At 38.6% G+C, this 13,455-nt stretch overlaps 1 gene segment (V, D, J or C); it reads left to right on the top strand.

The window, feature by feature from the left end:
• The window catches only part of LOC117022730 (T-cell receptor alpha chain C region-like), a 326,986-nt gene that overhangs the window by 31,684 nt on the left and 281,847 nt on the right, over positions 1-13,455 (top strand).

Consider the following 13,455-nt stretch of genomic DNA (forward strand, 5'->3'; position numbering starts at 1 on the left):
ATTTCTGTTAACATTGAATATTATTTTATATTAGTTTCAGGTGTACAGCATAGTGGTTAGACATTTATATAATTTACAAAGTGATCTCTGCATTAGTCTAGTACCCACCTGGCACTATACATAGTTATTACAGTATTATTGACTATATTCCCTATACTGTACTTTACATCCCCATGGCTATTTTGTAACTATCAATTTGTACTTCTTAATCCCTTCATCTTTTTCATTCAGCCCCCCAACCCCCTCCCATCTGGCAACCATCGTTTTGTTCTCTGTATCTATGAGTCTGCTGTTTCATATTTGTACTTTTCATTTTACCTGTGTTCATGATATGAAAAAATGACGTTAAAGATGTGGGAAATTCACATTATTTCAAACAAAGAACAGTGTTTCTCAAAGCCACTGCAAAAGGAGGCACTACTGTTCCTTCAAAAACAAAAAAATCTCATTATGTGGTTAAGCTGAGCTCCTCCCATTTACAACCTGTGAGTCACAGTAAGAACCCTCCAGAAATCTCCTCTCCGTGACTTGATTATGAGATGCTACCAGTTTGAAGTATCCACTGACTAACGTAAGTTCATTAACAAGGAATTGAGAAGAAACAATGAATATCAAGTTTATCTTCACTTCACTTCTAGCACTGGCCATTTCAGGTAACTGAGTTCCGTCCTGCACCCAGAGCTGCTCTCCTGGATGAGGCACTTGGCTGATGTCTGTTTTATGTTGCAGGCTCTGGAAGAGCTAACTGGATCAGACCCCAGGAGACAGAAGTGTTGGGAACCGAGGGGAAGAGTGTGAACCTCCTCTGTGACTATGGTACTTCATCTGCGGGCATTGTTGATCTCTACTGGTTTCGACAGTACCCAAACCAGGCTCTGGAATATATTCTCTACAGAGGGTGGGGGTACTCTGGAAAAGGAGAAGCCAGTTTTGCCACAGAAAGGTTTGATTCAAAGAGTACAGCAAATGCAACCAATTTGCACATCAAAAATCTGGTGCCTGCAGACACTGCCCTGTACCACTGTGCACTGAGAGAGGCACGCTGACAGCCACGCATAGGGCAGCTGTACAAGAACACAGCGCATGAGAGGAAGGAGAACGTGGCACACAAACCACACTGACGCTTTCTTTTCCTGCGAGACACAGCATGGTAATTAGGAGATACTGGATCAGCAGAGGTCTGCTCTGACTACAGCTATAGAATAGCTATATAATTGTAGGCAGATAGCTTAAGCTTTTAGAATTTTTATTTCCTGAAATTAGTGATAACTCTATAAACTATTATGAGACGTGGCTTTAACATGTGTGTTGAGAGCCTGGCATGTTCTGGATGCTCAGCAAATGGTGGGTGTCTTTTTCTCTTTTGCAATAACTACTTTGACCTTAAAGGACCTTTCTGTCAATATCTGAGGATCTCTTTTACACCACACAGGCCAAAATAATAATAATCCCAGGACCCAGGAAAGGCTTCTTTGACCAGGGATCCCTGGTCACCATGCCAACCACTGAAGTGCTTGCTCAGCAAGTCCAGCCACTAGAGGACAAAGGGGTGCTGAGCTGCTCACTCATTCCTGAGCTCTCGGCCATGGACCACTGGGCATTGTCACAGATGTGAACAGAAACAGAGACAGTTCCTCAGAAGACTAAAGGCAAGAGGAAGAGGTCCAGCATTAGGTGGAGGGAGAAGAGAGAGAAACTGCTTCGATGACTATTACCGGCCTCCTGTGGCAGCTCTTACCTTTCCAGGTGGAGATGAGTGGAATCGTGGGGCTGACTGCTTGACAAATGCCATCTACTGCAATAATTCTAGCCATGCTTCTAACTGACCGTCACCGTCCAATGGGATCTGTGCGAAGGCTAGCAGCTTTGTTTGCAATGATATTGGATAGGTTGTAAAAGAGGAAGGAAGATTTAGAGCCTTATTCAAGTCTGAGGCAGCACCAGCACCTTTCGGCTTCCAAGCTGGAAACCAGCAGCTCCTGCAGTTCACGGGGAAGCCTGCACCAGCGGCTTCACTGCCTGCTGAGTGACTGCACCAGTCAGGAAGCGGGGCTTGGAAAGAGACAGCACGTCAGATATTTCACTTGTTTATTTTATTTATTTATTTTCCTTTTTTATTTTTCCATCACAGTTGCCATACAATACCATATTAGTTTCAGATGTATACCATAGAGATGATACATTTATATAACTTAGTAAGTGATCACCCTGCTAAGTCAGGTACCCATCTGACACCTTACGTTGTTATTAAAATATTATTGACATAATCCTATGCTGTACTTTACATCCCTGTCACTATTTTCGTAATATATGAAGCAAACTAGGTGTCTACTGACAGCAAATCAGATTTTAACAATGTTATTTTTTTACCAAAAAAAAATGTATTAACGGCTGAAAAATACTGTGGATAGAAAACAGTTGTCAAAGATCTGCTTAAAGCTGACTTTTAAAAAAAAAATTGAACTGTGGGGGACTGTTCATGACGGCATAAAATAAGTTAAGGAGAGTAATATGTAATTCCCTTAGCTTCTGTTTGTGGGAAACTTGTTATTTTTGTATTCTGTTGGTACAAAGAAATGTGATATGTTGACCCAACACTTTACATACATGAATGACTTGGAAAGTGAATTTAAATTCATTAAATATTTCATATATTTGATTTATTTACAGAATTTAAATTGAGGATTAATTTTAAGTAGGAAAAAACTTTTAGGTAAGAAAATACATTAGTAAACATTTTTAACCATTTAGAGAAATTAAACTGAATGCTGTACAATCATTTCATGACCTAGTAAGTAAGACAAAAACAACATGGAAATGCTCTTTACGTACACTTACGTAAAATACAGAGTACTATCGACTGATAGACATGGGCACCAATTCAGCAGCGACAGGAATCCCCAGTTTGGGGTGTAGTGAAGAAGACAGCTTTATTCAGTGTGTACAGCTCACTTGTGACACAGCACGGCTGTGGAACCGCTCATCAGTGTTACAGCTGATCTATGAAGGAGCGCAGCTGAGGAACAGCATGGGTGCGAGGCGGCCCTGGGTCGAGGCTGCCCTGGTTCAGAGCAGCCCTGGTCCATTCCACCTTGTCCGGTACCCTCACTTCTGCCCTGTTCTGGGCCAGTCTGCTTTGCTTTGGCTGCTCTGGTCTGGCAAGACATTTTTAGTGTTTCAGCTCCAGGTATTTCAGCTCCAGCTAGGGAAACACAGTCTTGTGTATTTGGTGGATAGGGAAAGTGTGCTCCCCTACCCAGAATGAGGCTGATTTATAGCAACAGTGACAATTAAAATGTCCACATTTTAAGAGATGATTTCTATGTATTACTTTTGGAAGTTGAATTGAGATACGGTAGCAATGTGTAATATGACGTTCGCTCAAAAGATGGGATTAATCAAATGAATGCTAGCATCGTTCATTGTACTACAATTTTAATACAGTCTTTCCTTTCTTAAAATGTCTATACATTTTTTTGGCACCTTCTGCATATGAGTAGTCCCCACCTCTCATCCCTGATTGGTCCGTCCTCATGCGAACGAGGACTCCAAATCCTCCTAGTTTGATTGATCCAAAAAGAATTGTTCTGGTTGGTCAGAATAGAGCTGCTCCGATTAATGGTTGGTTAGTGAGCATGCTGACAGAGGAATATGGCTGCATAGCTCTGAAATGATGGGGAAAGTCTCAGTTGTGTTGGTTGAAATACAATCCCAGGAACTATTTTATAATAGTTGACTCAGTTGGCAGAAACACAGTGTAGGCAGACTGGTTGGTACAGAATGCAGGCAGTTCAATGCAGACTTCTCCTTGAAGCACAGCTTGCCTGTGGGCCCCTGTTTAGAAATATCAGGTAGGCTTTGTTTGTTTGTTCATTTTTGTTTGTTTTCAATTTCAGCCTTGTTAACCCCAAGGATTCCTTCTTGGTAGGTATCTATTTCTCAATGTCCATACTACGTATTTGTAAGTATGTTAAGCTTCAACAAGTTTTAAACAAGTGCTCTGAACTGCAAATACTTTGCAGGTAATCCAGTTTATTTTCTTTCTTGGTATATGTGTCATCCCAGTGGGAAGATATTTCAAGGAATTTTTCTAAGTTTAGGTGCCTCTAGGAATAGATGGTTTTCTGTGAACTTACAGAAATCAGCCAGGACTGTCATTTTCATCATCTCAACGGTGGGGCCAGGAAACTAGGGGCAGTACTTCTGTGTACTCAAAACACCCATTGGGAAAGGAACAATAAAAACTATAAGAACAAAACCTCAGAGCTTATACCCCAGTCCCTACTACAGGGACCTGTGGAGACTGACAGACCCTAAACTGAAAAGAAAATTAGGAATTGTGTGGAAAGGAAATGGGTAACTGTGTTGCAGGAAAAAACATCTCAAACTGCATTCAATGCATGTTTTCAATCCACAGTCCTAAAACTACTTTAGTTTTTTCCTATCTGAGAAGCTCTATGTGTCCTTCAATTTCAAATGATAACTTTGCTGTGTAGAGTAAACTTGGTGGTAGGTCCTTGCTTTTCTTCACTGAATATTTCCAGCCACACCTTCTGGTCTACAAAGTTTCTGTTGAGAAAGCAGTTGACAGTCTTATGGGAGCTTTTTTATAGGTAACTAACTGCTTTTCTCTGGCTGTTCTTTCCTTGTCTTTAATCTTGGGCATTTTAATTATGATGTGTCTTGGTGTGGTTCTCTTTGGGATCAACTTGTTTGGGACTCTCTGTACTTTCTGAGCTTGTATGTCTATTTCCTTCTCCACGTTATGAAAGTTTTCAGTCATTATTTCTTCAAATAGGTTTTCAGTTCCTTGCTCTCTTTCTTTTCCTTCCGGTACCCTTATGATACGAATATTGGTAAGCTTGATGTTGTTCCAGAGGCTTCTTAAAGTATCCTCATTTTTTTTTTTGTATTCAGTTTTTCCTTTTTGCTGTTTTGCTCGAGTGTTTTCTGCTACCTTGTCTTTTAAATCACTGATTTGATCTTCTGCTTCATATATTCTATTGCTGATATACTCTAACATATTCTTCATTTCAGTTATCGTATTCTTTATTTTTGACTGATTTTTCTTTATGGTTTTCATCTCCTTTTTTATGTTTCCTATCTCTTTGTTGACTTCACCCTGAGATCACTGAACATCCTTATACCCAATGTTTTGAACTCAATATCTGGTAGATTCCTTGCCTTCATTTTGGTTATCTCTTTTTCTGGAGTTTCCTCCTATTTTTCCATTTGAAACATGTTTCTTTGTCTCCTCACTTTGGCTGCCTCTCTGTGGTTTTCCTATGTACTAGGTAGATCTGCAACATCTTCCGGTCTTGGCAGAATGGCTTTATTTACTAGGTATATGGTGGGGCCCAGTGGTGCAGTCTACCTGAGGACCCTATCCTGTTCAACTCAGTCTTTTGGGAAGATAGTTCTTTTTGGGCTCCTGGACCAAATTTCAACATGTGAGTGTGGTGGAGGGAGGCTTCCCTACATAACATGCAATCCTCCAGACAATGGCTGGGTGTCTGGAGGATTCAATTCAATTCAACTCAATTCTGAAATTATTTACCTAAATACAGCATCAAGTCCACAGGCTACCGGCTCAGTCCTACAAGCCTGTCTCCCACCCCAACCTCAGGCAATGGTCATAAGCTGAGGTTGTTACGTGTGCTTCTGACCCACCGGCTATAAATTGGAGTTTGCTACAATGCCATACAACTCAGAATAACAGTCAAAGTCCAGGTAACTACCTGAACTTCTGGCCGTTTGGCTATAAATCAGTGGCACCCATGACAAACTCCTTGGTTCAAATTTGCTTTTTAAAAGGAGAGCTTGGTGCCCAATAATGGTCAAAATACAGTAGTTCAAGAAGCTAGATTTGCAGAGGCTCATGAAGCAATACAGTTGTTTCAAGAAAACTTAGATACTTAAGCATAGTTTATTGCAGAACCCTCTTTTTTCAGGTCTTCTACTTCTTTTTATTCCTAGAGATGACAGGGCTGGATACCACTGTCAGAGCCATGTTAGGCTAGTGAACCACTGTGTTTACTTGTGTTCTATTATCTTCTCTCAATACTTCATCTCCATAGAATTTTAACTTTAAAGATGTTTGCTTATATGCTTTTATTCACTACGTATAATTCTGAGGAAGCTGGTACAAAGGAATGTTTCTTATTACTATTGTATCTGTCAAAACTGTCATAGATGCTGATACTGTCAGTCAGGACCTCCTAGAAGGGTCCATCAAGTCTGGGAAAGGAAAAGATGGTCATATGTGTTTTCCTCAAGTTACCTGTAGATACACCAGAAATAAAATGTAAATTCCGAAAACGAGCCTTTAACTGATTTTATTATCTCAACAGTGGTGAATGGCCAAAAAAAGGGAAAGAAAGAAAAGAGAAAACACCGCAAAACAAAAGTTATGTGGTGCAGAGTCCTTGAATCCTGAATGGTCCTGAATGTCTGGGAGAGAGAGAGGACTGTTACTGCAGTTATTCATACAGGATTTGAATTATTTCTCTTGGTACAAGAAGGAAGCTGGTAAAGACCCTAGTATTTTAAGAGAGATTCTTTCAAACGTGCATACAGAGCAACACTTCAAAATGATTAAGTGCACAATCTACCAGGAAGCTGGAACAATTCTACTTTTATGTGCACCTCATAACATAGCTTCAAAATATGTCAAACATAGATCAGTAGAGTCAGTTAGCAGAATTAAAGTAGTAGAATTTGTTGATTACTTGAAAAGAATTAATGAACAAATATGTAACCATAGTAGTAGGTATTAACACATACCTCTCACTAGAAATGTAGAGAAAATATGACCAACACAATTAATATTCTTTATCTAGTTTATATTTGTAGAACATTTTACCAGAAAACAACAGAAAATATTTTACTCAAACTCAGAAGGAATATTTATCAAAGTTGTCTCTCTTCTGGATAAGAAGCCTCAAACAATTAATACAAGCCTTTATCAATTTCAAAGAATTTAAATCATTCAGAATATAGTCTCTGATCACAACGGTGTCAAGTGAGAATTCATCACAAAAAGATAATTAAACTCATCCTGTACCTTGCTAGATATAATACACAGTTTTCAAATGTATTGCTGCAGAAAACATCAACGCCATGGAGAGGTTTGGGGTGGGGTAGATGAATAGAGCACTGTAACATCCTCCTTATGAACTTGACTTCCTGTGGGGGTAGAAACACCTGACAACCCCAGGAGTTCGTCACTCAGGCACTCAGTGAAGGTCTGGTCTGTGAGCTAATGTGAGAACAAGGGAAACTTCAACCAGGAGAAGAGTTTCTATCATGCTCTGTCCTGGCCTGCTGGGGGCATTCATGGTCTCCTTTAGCTTCAGTACGTGTGGGCTTAAACATGGGGCCTCAGCTTCCTCTTAGGCTCAAGGAGGGGACTACGAAAGTTGTAACTAGTGGGAATATTAGGAGGGAAGGGAGGCGATGAAATGAAACACTATTGATTCTTTTCCTTGTTTTTATATCATAATATATTCCTCATGACCCATCTGAGACATTTGTGAGCAAAACCTTGTCTTGTTTTATCCACAGGCTTCAGCATGGCTGAGACAGTAACCCAACCTCAGACGACAGTAACAGTGCAGGAAGGAGGAGCTGTGACAATTGACTGCACATATGAAACCGAATGGATTGCTTATAATTTGTACTGGTACAAACAGCTTTCCAGTGGAGAGATGTTTTTCCTTCTCTATCAGGACTATAATGAGGAAAATGTACAGCAGGATCCCTACTCTGTGAACTTCCAAAAGGCAAAAAAGTTCATCAGCCTCACCATCTCTCCCTTACAACTGGCAGACTCAGCGAAGTACTTCTGTGTTCTCAATACCCACAGTAATAAAAATGACAGTGGAAGGTTAACAAAAACCTAAGAGCTCCATAAGTAGCCACCTGCTCAGAAGCTTAGGAGAAACCCATGAACCACAGACAGGAAGGAGGCTGGCACTATGTGTGGCAGCACAGCTGAGACCTTCTAAGACAAACTTTCCTTCTATAAAAAAAAATGCCACGTATTAGAGCTCAGTGTATTAAACAGCATTGTTCCCTGAGATTCCAGGTAATATGTTTGTATCGTGGGTTAAAATAAATCATAATCATCTTTTCAAATTATTCTTAAACAGTTAGATTGAATGAACCCATTTACTTCAGGAAAATCAGGAGTAGTTTTTTGTTTCGTTTCATTTTGTTTTGTTTTGTTATTAAGGAGTAGTTTTCTAATTCTCATCTTGAATTGTTGGATTTTCAGATCGGAATAGCTCTAGAAACCATCCATATTTCTCTTGCAATATCATGGTAATTTTAACAGTTCTTACAAATATAATAATGCATTTTGTAATTTTATATATTTATATATATGTTATTGTATAAAAACAAATTTTATAAACACACAAATTTATTTTCTGAGTTTTTTTCATAGTCCAATATGAGATTATACAGAATTTAAAAAATTTTTGAGTCTGTTCATTAGGAAATTCTAGAAACCACGGTGACTATGTGGGTAAAAGGTTTGACAACTTTAAGTGCCCTCAAGGTCCCAGCACACCTTGACCACTGCATAAAGACTCCCGTTTCAATCCTGCCTAGACCTGCTCGTTGTTGAAGGGGAAAGATCTGAGTACAGTGCTGGTGTTGAGTGAGTTAGACGAACCTCAGTCCAACCAGCACTGACCTCAGCAAGAGGGTCTAGGTCCTCTCGGCCATCCTCCTGTCATGAGCAATGTGGTCATGGCCAGACTGGCTCACTGCATGTTTTTTATACATAAATATATGATTCTTACAAAAATCAAACAGATAAGAAGGCAACCAATTTTTTTAAAGTTCTGTACAGTCAAAAGAAGCTTTGGCAAAAACAAACTACGATCATTAGAGATTCCAAATGATTCTTTCATTCTTAAGAAACTCAGATAGAGAATGGGCTGAGAAAAAGATTTATCCCCAGGGTAGGTATAGTCTTTAACAAATAGCCAAAGAAGATAACGGAAGAAGACTTTCCCATTGTGCTGAGCCAGAGAATGTGGAAAACAAGGAGCAACAATGCTCCTTGCAGGCAGCACAATTTCATCGAAACAGGGAAAGGAATGTCATAACGAGTGCCTCCTGGTATGGAAGACTTGCTTCAGATCAACATGGTGTGTCTGTCTGTCTTCTTTCTTATTTGCAAGACAATCTGTACAATGTACTCCTGAACTGCTCCATAATAATTTATTGGGTGTGTGGAGGAAAAAGTTTCTTTCTTTTAGTTTATTTCCTTATTTTCTACTTATTTGCCTCTTATGGATCTTGACACCAAAGGACCTACATCAAGACCTGAGGAAAACTACAGGATATCAATCAGAGACCATGCCTTTGATCAGAAGGAGTCACTGAAAGTGGATCCTAAGTTGCCTCTATGCAGAAGTATCACCAGAGGCTCACGGGATGTGCAAGAGAGTGTTCAACCCAGGGCAGCGGTGACTGGGTTCTTCTTTTCACAGAAGAAAGAATTCAAGAGCAAGACAGGTGCAGGAAAGTGAAAGAGATTATTGAAAGCGAAAGTACACACTTGAAAGTAAAGTGCGGAGGGAACTCAGAGAACAATAGTCACAGAGGAAGTCACCGTCAGGGGTTTGTACGCCTCCTAGGGTGGAAATTGGTGACATCCCATTGACATGGTTCATTCATCTCCTACCCTTAAGCAGGACCCTCTGTTTTATGTTTTCCATTCTTATTTAATTCCACAGAACTCTCATGTCATCATGTGCATGATGGAAGTAATAATTACCACAATGTAAATGAGATTATAATGACATTATAATTAGCTAAAGGTCTGGTCGCAGTCATAGGATTCAGCCCAGCTGGATGAAACTGGTTCTTGCTTTTCTCCTGCTGCAGGTACTGGATACAGTCACTTGTTACTTGTGTAACCAGTGAGGCGCCTCATCTTGTACCCTGGACGGGGTTATGAGTTTCCTAGGCTACCTATCCTGCCTCAGAAGGAGTCCTGTCTGCTGCCTGGGGAGAAGAAAGAAAATGAATTCTCAGTTATGAGTCACAGGCTGACTGCGGAGCACGCAACTACTGTTCATTAACATCCAGTTCCCTTCTCCTTCCAGCCACCAGGAGAACTGCACGCCTTCTGGAGAGACGTGGCCATCGGACTTGCTTGGGCTGAAAAAGTATGAGTATAAACAGCATCTGTCATTTCATGATAAAGACATTTAATTGCCCAGCTTAACTTTCAATCTCTGCTTTTTCGGCTGTAGTGATTGTTGAATTGTGTATAGATGTGAAGGTTCAAAGGTCAGTCATCACACATAATAAACTGACCGGAGCATCACCTTGATTCATGTATGTATGTGTAAGAAAGGTATGTGCAAGAAATAAACAACTGTTTCTTTTAAACACTGAGCTTTTGGAGTTGATTCTTATCATAGCATAAACTGTCACACTCCAACTGGTGCAACAAATTTACTTAAATACAGGAAAAAAAGAGAAAACATTTTACAAGGACAGAATAATCTTGATATTAAAACCTGAATTAAGAATGTTTTTTAAATATAATATTACATATCTACTGTAAATAATGCTGCAGTGAACATAGTGGTGCCTATATCTTTTCAAATTAGTTTTGGATTTCTTTGGATAACTAACCAGGAATGGAATTGCTGGGTGATAAGGTAGCTCTAATTTCCATTTTTTGAATAACTCTATACTGTTTTCTCCAGTGGCTACACCAATGTGCAATTCCACCAACACTGCACAAGGGGTCTCCTTCCTCCACATATTCTCCAACACTTGTTTGTTGATGTATTGATGATGGACAGTGTGACAGGTGATACCTCATTGTGGTTTTAATTTGCATATCTCTGATGATTAGTGACTATAAGAGTCATGGTGATATAAAGTATAGGGAATATAGTCAATATTGTAAGAACTATGTATTGTCACATGGGTACCAGACTTATGGGGGATTACCTCATAAATTTATACATGTCTAACAACTATGCAGTACACCTGAAATTAATGAAAAATAATATTGAATGTCAACTATAATTTTGAAAAATTTAGAAAAATAGTGATATATATTGCAGCATAGGGAATAAAAACAATAATATTCTAATAATTATGTACAGTCTCAGATAAATAATACACTTGTAGGGTTGATCACTTTGTGAGTTACATAAATGTCTACCACTATGTTGTTCTGTACACCTGAAACTAATTTTTAAAAAGTAACTGGCTTTAGTGAAATAAATGAATGAAGGAATAAATGAATGAATATAACCAATGAACACAGGTTCAAAACTTCTAAAAAATATATTAGCAAATTGAATTAGCAGATTATGAATATATGATATAACGAAGTTGGATTTATGCAATCTCTATTTAACATTCTAAATCAATCGAAGAAATAATCCACAGGAATAAAAACATCATTTAATCATCTCAATAGTGAAAAGTACTTGATGTATAATAAAAATTAAGTCATATCTAAAAAGAAAATTCTTAGCAATTCAAATGTAAGAGAAAAACTTCCTCATTCTGGTAAAGAATAAATGCTACAAATACCATCTCTTCATCAGAATCACAGGAAAATGCTACTTCACAAATATAGCCACAAAGATAGCTTAATCAAAAAGAAAGAAAGTAGAAAGAGTTGGTGAGACTGTAAAGAAATGAAACCTCCTCACATTACTATGAGTGTGTAAAATGGTGCAGCCAGAATGGAAAACGGTCTGAAACGTGTTCAAACCATGAAACATAAAGTTATCATATGATCCAGCAATTCTACTTCTACATATATACCCAAGAAAAATGACAACATATGTGCACACAAAAACTTGTCCATGACTGCTCATAGCCAAAGAGTGAAAACAACCCAAATTAGCACCAACTGATGAACTGATAAATAAAAAATGGTATATCCATACTGTCAACTACTATTGGGCATTAAAAAGTAATGAAGTAATGAGACATGCTAAAACATGGATGAACTCTAAAAACATTATGGTAAATTTAAAAAGCCAGTTTCAAGAGGCCACATAATGCATAACTCCATTTATAAGAAATGTCCAGAATAAAAAAAAATCTATATTTCTGTGGCAAAGACATAGAAAAAAATGAAAGTGCCCATCGATAGATGATTGGATAAAGAAAATGTGGCATATATACACAATGGAATGCTATTCTGCCATAAGAAAAGATGAAATAATGCCATTTGTAAAACATGGGTGGATCTTGAGATTATTTCGCTAAAAGAAATGTCAGACAGAAAAAGTAGAGAACCATGTGATTTCACTGTTATGTAGTACATAAAACTGAAAACAACAAAGGAACATGACAAACAAATGAGGAAACAAAAACTCAGGACACAGACAATAGTTTAGTGGTTACCAGAGGGTGAGGGGGAGGAGGGTGGTAGATGCTTGTAAAAGGGATCAAATATATGGTGATGGAAGGAGAACTGACTCTGGGTGGTGAACACACAATGTAATATATAGATGATGCATTACAGAATTGTGCACCTGAAACCTATATAACTTTACTTACAATTGTCACCCCAATAAACTGTAATTTTTTAGAAAAAAAGTAAAAAAGAAGATCTAAAAAGACTGCAATGGTCTGAATGTTTGTGTCACCCCAAAATTTATTACTTGAATCCTAAATCTCGAAGGTGATGGTGTTAAGAGGTGAGACTGTTGGGATTCCTGCTCTTAAAAGGGGGTCCAGAGAGTTCCCTGTCCCCTTCCACAGTGTGAGCGCGCAGCAAGAAGTCACCATTTAGGAACCAGACAGTGCACGTTCACTACACACCAAATCTGCCAGTGCCTTGATCTTGGACTCTCAGCCTCTAGAACCATGAGAAATAAATTTCTATTATTTATAAGCTACCCAGTTTAGGGTAGTTTGTTATAGCGGCCTGAATGGAATAAGAGATACAGTAGATGAATAGTTACATATTAATAGAAAGACTTTCATGGGGGGAAACGATGAATAACTTCGGGTGGGTACAGGTTCCTTTTTGGGGTCATGAACTATTCTAACATGGACTGTGTGATGGTTGCATAACTGTGACTGTACTAAAGGCCTTGAATTGTAGGCTTTAAGTGGGTAACTTGTATGACGTGAGTTATATCCCAATGAGGCTGTTATATAAAAACAAACAAAACCAAAAAGTTCCACAAGATTTATTGAATCAGTCTGGATTCTCCACACCATCTGAATCGTACAGTAACAAACACTAGGTCTAAAGTTGTAATATTGGTCTGACTTTTGTGTTATAGAACTGGACAACATAATGACTCTTACCTTTCATAATTCTTTTAGCAATCCCAATATTTCTTTCATTTATATATTTACACCAGCCTGAATTACTATTATGACTTTGTAATCAGGTGCATAATAGGTCCACTTTGAAGATGATGTATTAGATTAATTATGACTGTA

This window comes from Rhinolophus ferrumequinum, chromosome 6, assembly GCF_004115265.2.
Source record: "Rhinolophus ferrumequinum isolate MPI-CBG mRhiFer1 chromosome 6, mRhiFer1_v1.p, whole genome shotgun sequence".
Lineage (NCBI taxonomy): Eukaryota > Metazoa > Chordata > Mammalia > Chiroptera > Rhinolophidae > Rhinolophus > Rhinolophus ferrumequinum.